General features: G+C 46.1%; 1 long non-coding RNA gene across 1 annotated transcript in view; it reads left to right on the top strand.

The window, feature by feature from the left end:
- The first annotated feature begins 347 nt into the window (after positions 1-347).
- Positions 348-14,654, top strand: part of LOC117803803 — a 39,716-nt gene continuing 25,409 nt past the window's right edge. Inside the window, exon 1 of the long non-coding RNA XR_004627888.1 lies at positions 348-1,001. This is a non-coding gene — a long non-coding RNA (uncharacterized LOC117803803). The remainder of the gene's footprint in view (positions 1,002-14,654) is intronic.

Genomic DNA, 14,654 nt, shown 5'->3' with positions numbered 1-14,654 from the left:
TCTGTAACCATCTGCGGTAACAGGGCTGAGTAGCGCAGTGGAGTGCAGGGGAAGAAGCAGAGAGGCACAAAAATGAAAACATGTCTCCACGTTCTTAACACTTGGATTTTCTGTTTCCAGTCCCTTTCTGTCCCTGTTTGTCTTCCTGCCCTTGGGTCTCATAAAAGCATATTTGAATCTTCTTAATAACACTGCCTTTTTTTTTCTTTCATTTCAGCACCTTTGAGTTGGTTTCTGTTGCTTTCAGCCTCAAAAGTACCTGACCCAGCTCCTGTATATGGCAAGGCTTATTTGCTCTGAGGCCTAACAGATCTGAGAAGGTGCAACCTTAGGAGGTAATAGGAAAATAAAAGTTACTTTGCAAATATTTTAATAGAATTTTAGAGCGGGAGGGGACCTAGCTTGATCTCTTGGCCACCACAAACCTCCCATTCACAGATGTGGAAACAGGCTCCAAGAGTGTTAAATATTGTTTCCAAAATAGCCTAGATTGTTCACTGTTTTTTAGTAGTATTCTCAGTATTTTTTTTCTTTTTCTTGAGTTGATATTTGTATCTATTGCCAAATGATCAAAGTGAGTAAGTCTAGTTAACATTTGTCACCATACATAGAAAATTTTTTTTTCTTGTGGTGAAGACTTTAAGATCTATTCTGTCATGATCTTTGAAATATACAATATAGTATGAACTATAGCCACCATGCTGTACATGACATCCCCGTGACTTTTTTTTATAACTGTACCTTTTGACCCCTTACGCCCGATTTCCTAACCCTGTTATATCCCCTGTAAGCATTTCGTAAAGAGCTCAAATGCTGCCCAGTATACACTGAATCTTTCCGTTAGGGAAATGCTCTCTGATGCACTGTGGAGTGGATGTGTGTTTCTGCAATGTTTGGAGCACAAAGGTTGCACATTCTCAAGAAGGAGTTAGGGGCTAATTAAAAACCTCTTGGATATCTGAGTCACCTTGACTGTTGCATCTGGGAAGTGGATGGAAGAGGTGAGTTTTTGCTGCTTTGCTGGAGATTGGTGGTGTAAACAGGTGGTGGGGTATTCTAAATTTGGTCTGAGATGAAAACATTTCAGGCAAATGCAACTAAGCTAGATTCTTTTGACAGTAAACTATTCTTTAGAGATGCAGATGTCAGTTTTATAAGAACAAATCAGCAGTGCAAAAAAAAATAGTTGAGGGTGTGTGTGTGTGTGTGTGTGTGTGTGTAAGAGCTACTCCTAACAAAACACTTTAGAAAAGTATAACTCGCCTTTGCCCTCTGAACTTAAGATGAAATGCTGTGTAGAGTCCATTCCCTCCCACTCCCAAACTTAGGGAAGGAGGGAAGCTAGGGCAATTTGTTAGGAACAAAGACATTTGCATTTGTGATGTTCGCGTCATTCTGTTCATGCTTCTGTGAATTCACAAATGTACAGAAATTCAGAAATCATCTGGGGTAGGATAGGGAGAAAAGGAAGGTGTTGATTTTGTATTTTCATGAAGCCCTGATGTGGCAAATCTCAGATGACAATCTCATTTTGTTTTAGCGGACTGTGGCAGTCATGGGGCGCTCTGCTGAAAGTGATTAGAGGCTGGCCATGCAAATCCTCCTGGATTCTGAATAAATGCAGTGTTAGCAGTAAATCATTGCTCCCGATTTAAAGCACACTTGGACAAAACGATAATTTTCTCCTGATGCTTTCATGTACTAGACGCTTGCCTCTCATTACCTCTCGGAAGAAAAGTCAACCAACCTACCAGCCAACCAATAAGAGTGGCACTTTTCCTTAAAGAGAATCGAGTGTTGCTTACTCTGTCTGTTGAGCACTTTTGAGTTTCTCTTTATTCTAAATTGGTAACTGGGTTTTAGGTTTGCAAGTGGGATGTGGGATGAAAGTAGAATCATAGGCTTAACCCTTTAAAAATGGTGATCACCATGGATTGTCCTGTGTACCGTATTAATGACAGAGCAGCTTCCGGGGTTCATCAGACAAATGTGCCAGATCCCGTTCAGCACTGGGAATGATAGGGTAGTACGCGTCCTGACCCTCGGGGGGTTTACCCAAGGACAAGTGTTTCCCTAAGTGTGGCCCCTGGAGGAGCGTCACCCGGAGCTTGTCCACAATGCACATGCTTGGGGCTCAAACCTGCACTGTAACAGCCACCCACGGTGGTTCCTTGCTTGGTGGAGTTTGCTCCGGCAGTGGTTCCCGAATCTGGCTCTGGGGTCATTAATGCCTGGAGAGTTTTTTAAGTAGTCAGTGAAATAAGGCCTGGGAATCTCTTTGTTCGTTTTGTTTTTCTGCTTTGTTTTGTTTTTTAAGTTGCAGGGATGATTTGGGGAAAACACTGCAATATAGTATAGAGTTGCCACTTCTGTTGGGAGTGGAGAGTAACAAGCCAGGTCATGGAGAAGGAAGGGGATTCGAGCAGAAAGAACTCGGGCCTGAGGGGGAGGAGACAAAGGGTGGAAGGCGTCATGGGTCCAGGGACTTGTGTGCTGTGCCGGGGGGCCTTCTCCTGGAGTCACCAGCATTTGAAACCAGGCGTACAAGGAACTTGATACAATAGCAGGGCTTCGTTTACCCGACAGTGATCTCAGGGGCCACCTGCAAGGAGCCACATCATGTACGACAGCAAGAACAGCAAGTGTGAGCCACTCCGCAGACTTGCGCCCAGCAAAGCCGCAGTGACATGAAATCTCTGTTGAATCTTGGCAGTGGAAGGGAGAGGCACTGTGACGGTCTGCCTCCTGTGTTCACCCTCGGCTTTCCCTAATTAGGGTCAAGGAGACAGATTTTTTTCAAAAGGAAACAAAACAAGATTCAAATAGGTATTAACTATTATTATTTTTTTTTAGCAAAAATGTAATTGTTAAACCCAAGGCCCATAATTTATGATGAAAAGCATGTTGATGTTGGAAAAAAAAATAATCACACTGTTCTCTGCCATTGTATTCATTCGAAATCACATGCAATCCTGTTGGACCTGATATCGCCAAAATATGACCCATTTATTCTTGGGAGAAATTTCTTAGGTATTTGAGCACCATTGGTAGTGTGACGCCAGAGCATGCAAAATACTCAACATTCAGTGAAGGGATTTCTTGAGCACCTTAACAAAAATGGCAGTGAAAAATGCATTTTTAGCAAACTGCAAAGTCTCAGCCTAAGAGCCTATTCAGAATGGAGGCTGCATGGGCCACCTGCGGGAAGGCATATCCACATACCTGGAAGCAATCGAAACAAATCATTGTAGACATTAAAAATAGAGTTCTCTTTCTTGCTGCCAATATCCCTTTCTTCCTCTGTACTTCAACTTTTTTTGTAGTGTTTTCTGAAACTGTCTTTTTTTTTTTTTAAGGAAGCGTATAGAAATTTAGATTAATTTGTTACAGCTTGCATTTAAAACTCTGGAAAAATGAGAAATAATTGGAAGATAACAGTAGCAGCTGCCTAACCAGTTGTTTCAAAATATGGCAATAAAATATTAAACTTGAGACTTGCTATTTTTGTGCATGAATGTCTGTCATTGGTTATGATAGATTTCTAACCTCCCTACCAAGTTAATATTTTAGGAGGGGTTAGGGGAGGATGCTTATGATAAGTTATGGAATTAAATATTATTCCTGGACAAAATTTGTAATAAATGAGGCCCCAACTGTAAACTTTACATATAATAGCAATTATTCTCTTTTAAAAAGTGGGGGAAAAACAGCCAAGCACATTGTTTAATTGACCTGGACTAAAAGGCAGCCTCGGATTTTGGATACTACCTTTGGAAAAAAGCCTGCAACTGATTCGGCACATAAATCCTAAGAACTTGGACTTAGAGGGAGACTGAGCAGTTCTGATGGAAGATGCAGTTTATTTGCATTACAAATAGGAGGTATGGGATGGCTAAAGTGTATTAAATGAACACCCAACACCACACAAGGATGGAGTTTCATTATTCCTGTAAATGGAATTGACCTGCAGCAACAGCATGGACTATTCAGGTTACTTTATTGAAAATGGAGTTCCATTTGCCCAAGGAGCAAGGTACAGTGTGTCTCAAAATGGTCATGCCCAGAGCAGTTGTGTGGGTGTTCTAAGGGGAGCAGGAGATGGGGGCATTCAGGGGTACGGGGACTGCAGCTCCTATGAAATGTTGCAGCCTCTCAGATGGGGATGGAGGGACTGGAGGTGTTGCCCTAATGTGTCCCAAGGAAGACTAGTTTTGTGGGATATTTATAGATGCTACCTGGGGAAGAAACCCCGAGAACTTTTCCAGTCACGTAAACTTGGGAAGAACTTGCTTAAACAGCATTAGACTGGGTTCTTCAGGATGTGCACAGCCTTTAATACAGAAAGTGAAGTGTGAAGTTTCAGGAAGCAACAGTATAGCTCGTGGCTGCCCTTGGCACAGAGCTGGTTAGCATCTGAGTACTTTCACTTAGCTCTGCTGATGTTTTCGTATCTTCAAAATGGAAATGGCTAGGATTCGGCCAACAAAAAATGGCGATTTCACCTGATTCAGCCCAGTTCCGTTAGCATACTATGTTTGTGTAGAGTGATGCCCAACTCATAGGATTGTTGGGAGAATTGCACAAGGTGATGGGTGTAAAGCTCTTCACACTCACAGAAGCAAGCATTCATGGACTAGTGTTGTGTGGACTATATGACCAAAGCAATGTGACCAACCAGCCCTCATCTCCAGCAGTAGCTCCAGGGACGGCTGTGGATTCCGGGGAAGGTTGCTTGAGAGCTGGGGTCAGAACGCTTTCTTCTATAAAGAGCCACATAGTAAATGTTTTAGGCTTTGTGGGCCAGAAGGTCTCTATGGCAACGACTCAGCCCTGCTATTACAGTGGGAAAACAGCCACAGATCATATGTAAGAAGGTGGGTGTGGCTGTGTTCCAATAAGACTTTATTTAAAAAAATCAGGCGCTGGTCTGTATTTGGCCCCCGGTCTATAGTCTTCTGACCCTCACTTTAGGCAAAGGAAAACAGTGAGTTGTAAAGATAAGAAGAGTGAATTGGGTGTTTGGAGAGCTAGATTTTGTTTCCAGATCTGCCACTGCCTGTCAAGTTGATTTCTTTGAGCCTTATCGGGCTTACCAAGTGACTTTGTATTTTCTGCCCCAATAAAGTCATAAACTAAGGGCAGCAGGGAAGGAGATGCCAGAAAGGCAGTCTAAAACCTATGCAGACAGATGGCAGTATTTTTGTAGGGCTATTATCTCTTCACTTAATTCATTTGTTCAACAAGTTCTTTTTTAGTATCCTCCACGGATCAGTACTCTGTGGGTATGTTTGTGAATGAGATATTGCCCTTGTCCGTACAGAGCATGCGTTCTCTTGGGCTATTCATTTTTGGATAGTTGTTATGATTTAAATGGAAAGTGGTGCTATAAGAATTATTGACTTCACTTTTTACAGAAAACCCTTTGTCTTGAGAAGAATAGAGAAAGGTAAACGAGGAGGTGAGTTCTTCAAATAGAACGTTAGCGCAGAGAAGGGACTGACTTTTCCCAAGATACTTCCTGAATAGGACTTAGGATGAAGTCAGGCTGGGTAGGTATTCGAGCTCTAGCTGCAGTCTTGTGTATAAGAATACTATATTCTGTTTATACAGCAGACTCTGCCTTCAGCCACAGATGTTTCCGGCACCTGGTTAATTTATCCAGGAAAGGCCAATGCTCATTAAGGCTCCCAAGTCCCAGAGCTAAGTTTTATGGGTAGGGAAACTGAGGTACTGAAATTGGTTATGGGATTGGCTCAGATCACAAGTTGCTGAATGTAGGACTCTGGCCAACACAACTGGCAGGTCCTAGGAATGGGACCAAGGTCTCCCTCCCTGGGACTCTCTGACTCTCAAGAACGGCTGAAGCTTCTCAGACCCCCGTCTCCAATTAGGCTTAAGAAATATTAGAGGGGCTCGAGACCCTGCCGGGAGAGAACCTGTTTTGACAAAGAGAGGCTTGAATCAGGAAAACCAGATGTTGCTTCAGGGCGCAAGAGCTCCGGCAGCGTCAGAGCTCTAAGTCCTGGGCTGCAGTCTGGCAGGGACAAGCTGGACGTGTGGAAGCTGGGTCTCACTTCTTCCTTTCGCTAGCTGGTTTCTAGTGTCCCTGGAGTGGCCCATATCGAGGTTGCCTCTCAGTGGAGACACATCCTGAAACCAAAGTGGATTCCTGTCTAGAAGGTTGTGGTATCATTTGTCACTTTCAGTTTCAATAAGCATGTCCAGAGGTGGAGCAAAATGTCTCACCCTTGACCACAGTCTGTGGTGGGGTCAACGACCAGGAAGGCATGTCAGACCCTCCCACAGGGGCCCCAAGGGGCTGGGGGAGTGGGACGTGTATACGGCGTAGTTCGAACAAGCTTATGTGATAGTATAGTCTAATTTCGTACTTCGGACATTATAAAGAGAATCTGTTGGTTTTGTGATTTGCCCATCTTGGCGTTTGCCTACGTGAACGACCAAAAGTGAAGCTCATTCAGATTTTCTTGGCCACTTGGGATAACAAGTCATTCTAAAAATTGTTGGGAGACTGGGAGATTTTAGTGTTTACTAAGGGGGGAAAAAAAAGACTGAAATAAAAATAGACTCTTTTCAAGTTGCCTGGCTGAAACAACAAGCCCAGAGATGGGGATTCTGGACACAGTCACAGTAATAATGTGAAGACTAAAAACAATAAAATGCCACGTCTTTGAAAGGGCTGTCCCAGCTTTCACCAGTGACAAGAATGGTTCTTCAGTGGGTTTTGCATTGTGTTTAGAAAGCCAGCGGATCTGGGTTGGCCAGACCTGGTGAGAGTTGGGAGTGTCAGGGCAGATCTGTTGCTATGACTGCAGGTCCCCGAAGCTTAATTCCAGCAAGGAAGTTGTAGGTGTTCCTGGGGTGATGAGAGGTCCAGGAGAAGCAGGGATGTAGAGGTCACACTTAGCACCTGCTGCTGTTCAAAGGTTGTTTGACTTCTTTGAAAGTTTAGCAGGAGGTGGAGAATCCATATTTACATACAATAGTTTCAAGCCACCAAGATTTGGGAGTTTCTGTCACCACAGCAAAACTTAAACTGTTCTGACTTGCTAAACCTTCATTTTCTCATCTGCAAAATGGGAGTAAGATTAACCTCATAGGGCCGTTGTGAGAATTCAACGAATTCACGTTTACGAATTGTGTCATCAATGCCTTCTATGTACAAGGTGCTCAGTAAAAGGTAGCCATGTTGATACCGTGTGAATACCACGTTACAGTGTTGAGAACAGCGTGCTCCTTCAGCCATTGTTGTGCTCACTTACATTGTTGTGGCTCTAAAGAATGGGGCATTTGATGTCAACTCTGTAGGGTGTGTCCTTGGAGTTGATGTTCCAGAGGATGAGTTAGATTTGCTCAGTCCTCACCATGTCTGCAAGCATATATTCATTTTTGCATGTTAATTGAGTACCTCTTACACTCCAGGCCTTGTGACAGGCCCAGGAGAAACTGGGGAACAAGCGGGAGTTACTGCCTACAGAAGTGTGAGTCCTCCGGGCGCTCAGGGAAGCAGATGCCCTTTGAGAGAAAAAGGGGAGGGGGCTGGAGGGATGGGGAGAGCCTTCAGAGAGCCCTGTGAAGGAGAGAACAGGAAGGAACATGGGTAGCAAGAGTCTCAGACTGCTGCCCAGTTCTAAGAACGTTTTGGCCTGTCGGAGGAGTCCCCCATCTGGCAGGAATGACCTGCGTTCGGTGCTTCCCGGGTCAGTGGCTGGGCATAGCCTGTGGGAAGCGAGGCCGAGGCACAGCACTTTGGCGGATTTGGAGCACAGCAGCTGGGGCCGCGGGAGACTCGGGTGGCCCATTTTTAGGGCTGCCACTCTGCCTTCGTGAAGTTTGCAGTTTGGAGGGGGAGACAGGCATTAAACAAATCATCGCAGAAACCATGCATGATTTGCAGCTGTGATTGGAGCCACGGAAGAGAAGCCCAGGAGACCATGAGACGGTATCACAGAGAGCCTGATATTATGAAAGGTTGGGAAGACTTCCTAAAGGAAGGGATTTCCTGGGACTGAGGTTAGAAAGACAAGCAGAGTTTGGCCAGGTGAAGAGGGGCTGGCGACATATTCCAGAGAGAGTGAGAGGCGTTCCAGGGAGAGACAGTAGACTCGATGTCTGACAAATGGTCCTGGAAATTCTGGGGGCTCAAAAAAGGATCATTTCTGTTCTTTCCTAATGTTCTTTCCTTTGGGATTGAATGGTGGCATTTTTTTTTCCTGGGAAAGAGAACTGGCCCCTGCCCCACCAAGCATACATTGTTAAGGAGACCCAACTGAGACTTTATACATCAACTATCAAAGAAGTCTGGATTTATCCACTTCTTGGGGGATTGGGACATGCTGGCCTTATTGATGAAGAATTTATCAGGCCACTGATACCAAGGTCCTCTCGGTGTTGAGGAGAGGCTCCAGTCATCCCCCCTGTATTGAAAAATAATGAAGTGCAGAAATAGGTTATAAAATTAGTCCTGTGGGTGTATCTCAAGGACTCAATATGCCACTTTAATGTTTGATGATGGACAGCGAGAGTCTAAGCATGAGGTTGATGGTGCCCTGTCCACCTGACCCCCTGCGGCCTCCCAGCCACAGGCTCTGTCGGGTCCTCCGTGTGGGGTCGCTCTGCGCAGGTCACGGAGATGACAGAGGGGGGCCCAGATTCACGTGGGTCGGTGTTGAGTGAGTGGGGCCAGGAGAGAGAGATCTCCTGATTTTCCTATGAGACTTTCTCTGAAATCCATGGCTTTTCTTAAACACTAGAAACCTTAGCTGATTTCTAAAATAGGCTAGTACCCTTAAAACCTGCTTTCCTTCACCTAAATGCCCCAACTGGACCCTCTGACCTGGATAATCAAGGATGCCGGTCATCAGAGTGTCTCAGATGATTCCCGGCCCTTTGGGACAGGAGGCCCTACCTTGACCTCTGACATTGTTTCCATTCAGTTTCTGTGCCCCTGTTGGAGACCGTTGTCTTTTCCTCTTCTGCCTTAAATATATTAGCAATATGTATAAATCTCAGCAGCCTTCCCTTGTAGGAGAATAACATTTTTAATATTACTTAAAAGAAATCAGCTCTGTGTGATGAAGCGTTCAATTCGGTTCTCCGCCCACCTATGCACCTGAAGAATGATTCTCATTAGATTAGAATCTGTCTTCGGCTGTATTAGCGTCTCATGTTTTAGCTGCTCTTTCTGGTGAGAGAGGACTACTCCCTCCCACGCACCCTCCGTAGCTCGTTTCCAAGTCTGCGCATCTCATCGTGCATCTGCTGTTGCTTTACCCAGGCCTGAGTAGCCGCTGACAGTGATTGGCAGAAAAGTGTTTCCAAGAATATTTTAAAAAGAAAAAAGAACGAAAGGGAAGAGGAAAGAAAGGGAGAAAAGCAAAGCAAGTAAGAGAGAGGGAGAGAGCAGTTTCGCTGAAGAATGACAAAGAACCAGTCGGCCTCTGCCGGCTGCGTATGATTGATGGTGCTGACCAAGACGCTGGCCTTTTGAGTTACAGCTACCAGCTGGCGCTCGCTGCATCACCCAGATGACACCCGTATTTGGAACAGATAAATTCTGTATTTAAAGTGCTGACTGGAGTGTTTCTGGCTTGCCTTTTCTCAGCCCCTGCTTGGCTTCGAAGCACAAGAATCTGGGGTTTGTAAGGGAAGGGAGGGTGGGCGTGGGGGCACCTTGGTTTCTGTGGTGCGCCCCGCCATGTAAATGGTGGTTTAGACACAGTCTAGATCCAGAGAGGGTGGGAGGGCCAGCTCTCACCTCTGTTCACTTTGTTGTCTCTTTTTTCCTTCCCACTACCATTCCTTCTGGAAGAGAAGCCTTAGGTGGTGTCTACACAGCATTAGAGAAACCAGATGGAAAATGTAAGCCCCACAGAGTAATTCTCCAGGTGGTGGAGGTTGATGCCTTTTATGACATGATCTTTCTGAAACAGAGCCTTCAGATGGCCTTCCCCCTGCTGAAGGTGTTCTGTGTTGACTCCCCATGGCCCCTGGATATGCCCCACTCTGAGATCTGACATTGCACCCTGCAATTTCAGAGGCAAGGAACTCGGTGAACTGCCCCCGGCAGTGCCCTTCACCATCCTCTGGCCCTGCTTCCCTCACGCACACCTTCTGTGCCATATGAGGTGTCGAGCGGGGTCCAACCAGGGAAGTTGGAACTCTGTGAGTTCTTACAACAGAAGGCATTGTATGCAGGGAATTACCTCCATCGGTAAAGGAGGGCTGAGAAGCTAACAGAGGGTGGTGTGGCTCTCAAGATATTAGCAGACGGAAAGGCATAGGTGTAGGGACAAAGGCCGCAAATAGGGCCTTGGTCACCTGGCAGAGGCCGGGATCACGTAAGCCTGTCCAGCAGAAGTCACTGATGAGACAGAGCTGCCCGAGTCAGGGAAGCAGAAAGAGAGAGAGAGAAATATTCTGGCTTTTTCTTTCTCCTTCCTTCCTGTCTCGGTTAGCTCAGGCTGCCATAACAGAATACCACAGATGGAGTGGCTTACACAACAGACATTTATTTTCTCACAGTCCTAGAGGCTGGGTGTCTAAGACCACCTGGCCTTTCCCCTGTGTGTGCAGAGAGAGAGAGAGAGAGAGAGAATGAATGCTCTGGAGTCCCTTCCTCCTGTATGAACACCAGTCCTTTCAGATTAAGGCCCCACTCTTTCAGATACAATCACTTTGGGAGTTAGGGCTTCAACAGCTGAATTTTGAGGGGAAACACTCCAGTCCATGATGCTTTCTGTCTCCTACCAGGACCTCCCATGGGTCAAACCAATTGTTGACACAGAAGCTGAGAAATGCAGCCTCCAGGGGCCAGGCCTGAGTGATAAAGACAAAGCATGGGGTCAGTGTTGGGTTGAGTTGTGTTGGGTGTGTGTGTCCATGTGCTCATAATTGGGCTTCTACTAGAAGGGGCATGGGGAAATGGATGGTGGTTGGGCAACCAAAAGTGTCCACCTCAGAGTGATGCCAAATCTCTTTCTGTCTTTGGAAAGCACCATGTTTCTTGCATGTTCATGTTTTCTCTTTGCCTGCGGCCCTCCCCACCCCCTTTTTCTCTTTACTACCCTTTTGCCTAGGAGTTCTCATCAATGCCATCATATCTGTAGGTTAGGTTCTTTCATTTTAACTGCCAGGCACTGTTCTAGGCTCTGGTGACACAGAGCCAACCAAGTACCTACCTTCATGGAACTTACATTCTAGTTGGGGGGAGAGGGGTCAAAAATATATAAATGAGCTTATAATAGTACTGCAGATAGGGGTGTAAAAAGTGGAGAAAAATTAATCAAGGTGGGCAAGACAGGGAGTGCCAGAGGAAAGGGTGGTGTGTCTATGTTTTATGCTACTTTGGCCAAAAAGCCCTCAGAAATAAATAGTGTCTAAACAGAGATTTTAAGTCCAGGAGTCATGAGGGTTGCTACACACTGAATAATGGCCCCCCAAGTATGTCTACATCCCAATCTCCACAACCTGTGACTATTACCTTACATGGTAAAGGGACTGTGCAGATGTGATTCAATGAAAGACTTGAGATGGGCAGTTTGTTTTTGATTTTCTTGGTGGACCCAGTGTCATCAAGGGTGCTTATAAGAGGAAGACAAAGACAGTCAGAGTCAGAGGTAGGAGATATTAATGACAGAAGTAAGAAGTTGAAGTGATGTGAGGACCAGCCAGGAGTCAAGGAGTACAGATGGCCTCTAGGAGGTGGTAAAGCAACAATAGGAAGCCCTTTCACAGGTAACGGGGGAGAATGTTCCGGACAGAGGAATAGCAGGTACAAATATCCTGTGGTAGGGGTGCCCGGTATGTTGATTCCGTTTACTGAGCACTTATCATATGATCAGCACTTTTTGCCTCTCCCCACACTCAACACCTGGGGCTTATCTCACTATTAAAATTGCTTGTTGGTTTGTGTTTCTTTCCCTTTGACTATAACCCCCCTGAAAGCAGAGACCTAGATATTTTCATTGTTTTGTCCCCAGTGCTGGCACAGAGTAAAAATACTTAACAAAATGCTGTGTCTTAGAAGTTGAAGACTCTTCAGGAAGTTCCGTCTGTGTATATAAACCCACAGGACCACGTGATGGCCTGTAGAGTGGTCTTTTGGGGTATTTGCCCACTGTCGATCTGGATTGTAGACTGGGCAAAGAAAGATATGATGGGGGTGCAGACTGATGGTCCTCCTGGTTTTGAGAGTACAGAGCCAAGGTAATGACATGATTGATTAGGCTCCCTCGTCATCCGTGACGCAGTAAGGCCCATTCTTCGTGTGGAGGGTCTTAGGGCCACTCGTTAACGGTGATGGGGATCAAGAGATCACTGTTGTGGCTAGAGGAGACCTAGGTCCTCAAGGTCAGCACCTCATTAAAGATTTTGCTGCTTAGTTCCTGTGTAATCCTTTCCGAGCCCAGCTGCCATGGTAACTGGGAAGTTATCAAAATCCTTCTGCAGGTCTGAGGATGCACTCTCCAGCCGCGCGTCTCCCTGGGGTGGTCTCTGGCTCTTGTCTGCCTCCCAGCTCGAGCACAAGCCTCAGCAGCTGGGGAGAGGCAGCTTTCATCAGAACCCTTGGAAGCTGTTCAGGGGGGGTTTACACTGATTTTCAGGCTGTCTGCTCACCGGCGTCTTCATTATTTCACACTCCAAATACTTGAAACTGCCATTGGGTCACCCTCAGCTCCCTGCAATTAACCATTGGCTTTGAAAATCCAGCTGTGCTCAGCATTTCACTGATGATTACAGTTGCAGGGAAGGAGGTCGAGGCTCTCAAATAAGACAGTTGTTGCCAGAGGAGGGAGGAAGGGAAGGCGTCAGAAGGAAGATGAGTGTCTGGGTGTGCGTGCAGGGAACAGCGAAGTGCTAGGAAAGAGAGAGGCAAGAGGGGAGAAATTCCCCAAGTGTAGAGGAGGATGGGGATGTCCTGAGCACTGGTCATTAGGACAGGACAGGGAAGAAAGGGCTCACAGGGAAAGGGAGGTGCTGTGAGAACCGGAAGAAGGTATGCGGCTGTGCACATGTGCACACGTGTTTGTGAGCTGGGGTGGCACTTGGGATGGAGAAAGGTTGAGGGGATGTTTCTGGAGTACCAGAGACAGAGCAAGGGCCTCTCCCTTTGTTATCTCATTTAGACTTCCCCTCAAATATGTATGTAGTCGGCATTATTACTCTCATTTTTATACATGAGGAAATGAAGGCTAAGAAGGGCTGCACAGCTTGCCAAGATGGCACAGGGCAAAGATGGCAAGGTTAGGATTCAGACCCAACTCAACCTGACTGTCGACCCGGGACCCACTCTAGTATTTATCATACATTTAAAAAAAGATGACTGACAAACGTCAGGCAGTGGATCTGCCCGTTGGAGTTTCCAAGCCCTGAATGGTCTGGGTCATGCTGCAGTGACGAATGACCCCATCTCAGTGATCTGCGAGCCAGTGGCTTATCTTGCAGTCAGGCTTCATGTTCCTCATGGGCAGCATCACTGCATGACCCAGGCTGGTGGAACAGCCTCGACCTTGAAAGTTGTGTTGTTTATACGGTGAACTCTAAGCTGGCCTTTCTGCTTGGAAATGTCACACATCTTTTCTGCTCATGTTTCTCTGGCAAAATCGAGTCCCATAGCCAAGGCCACTGTCAACAGGGCAGGGAAATAAATCTTCCTCCAAGGTGGGCATTAGATGCTTTTGAATATCAGTATGGATGACCATGAGGCTTTACCACCCCCAGGACAATTCTGGCCTTGGACTTGGCAGGTGCATGGCCGGTGCCTTGTAGTCTGTCCTGGGGCAGGAGCATGCAGTAGTAACACCAGGAGCTGTGCTACTGTGGGGTTACCTGACCTCCGTGACCCTGCCTCCGCATTGGTAAAATGAAGGCAATAATATCTTCCTCTCAGGGTTGTTGAGGATCCAGGGAGATTGTAGACAGAGGGGTGTACACACCCAGCAGTCAACCAATGGTACGTTGCTTCCCCTTGTCCTGAATCAGAATTCTACTTCTCCCGATTTTCAGAGCATATATTCAATTTGGATAAAACTGTTAAGAGAAATGATCTAGTAATGAACCGGAGATGTGTTCCATTAAAAAAAAAAAAACCCACAAGGTGGGGCGCCTAGGTGGCTTCGTCGGTTCAGCATCCCACTCTTGGTTTCGGCTGGGGTCATGATCTCTCCCAGGGTCATGGGATCTATCCCACATCGGGCTCCACACTCACTAAGGAGTCTGCTGGATGTTCTCTCCCTCTTCCCCTCTAGCCCTCCCCCAACTCTCGCTCTCTCAAATTAATTAATTAATTATTTTTAAAAAACACACACAAAGTGAAAATAAGCTCTCATGTTTCTTCACTGCATCTTTTCCTTAGTTATATGTCTCCTTATTTGGAATGCTGTCAGCTGGACCCAAGGGTTTTTCAGCAGAAAAGAATTGAGGATTATATATTTCCTCTGTGCACAGGGTTATTTCATATGTATTTTGGAGCAGACATGGTGGAAGGATATTTAAGCTGTTATTGGGGGTGGTTGAAAAACCACTGGTCCCAAGAAGAATAATTATATATCATGTCTTCCTTTGAGGGGCGCCTGGGTGGCTCAGTCATTAAGCGTCTGCCTTCGGCTCAGGGCGTGATCCCGGTGTTATGGGAT

This window comes from Ailuropoda melanoleuca, chromosome 9 (assembly GCF_002007445.2).
Source record: "Ailuropoda melanoleuca isolate Jingjing chromosome 9, ASM200744v2, whole genome shotgun sequence".
Taxonomy (NCBI): Eukaryota; Metazoa; Chordata; class Mammalia; order Carnivora; family Ursidae; genus Ailuropoda; species Ailuropoda melanoleuca.
Note: the sequence above shows the minus strand (reverse complement) of the source record. Positions and strands in the feature narration are given on the sequence as shown.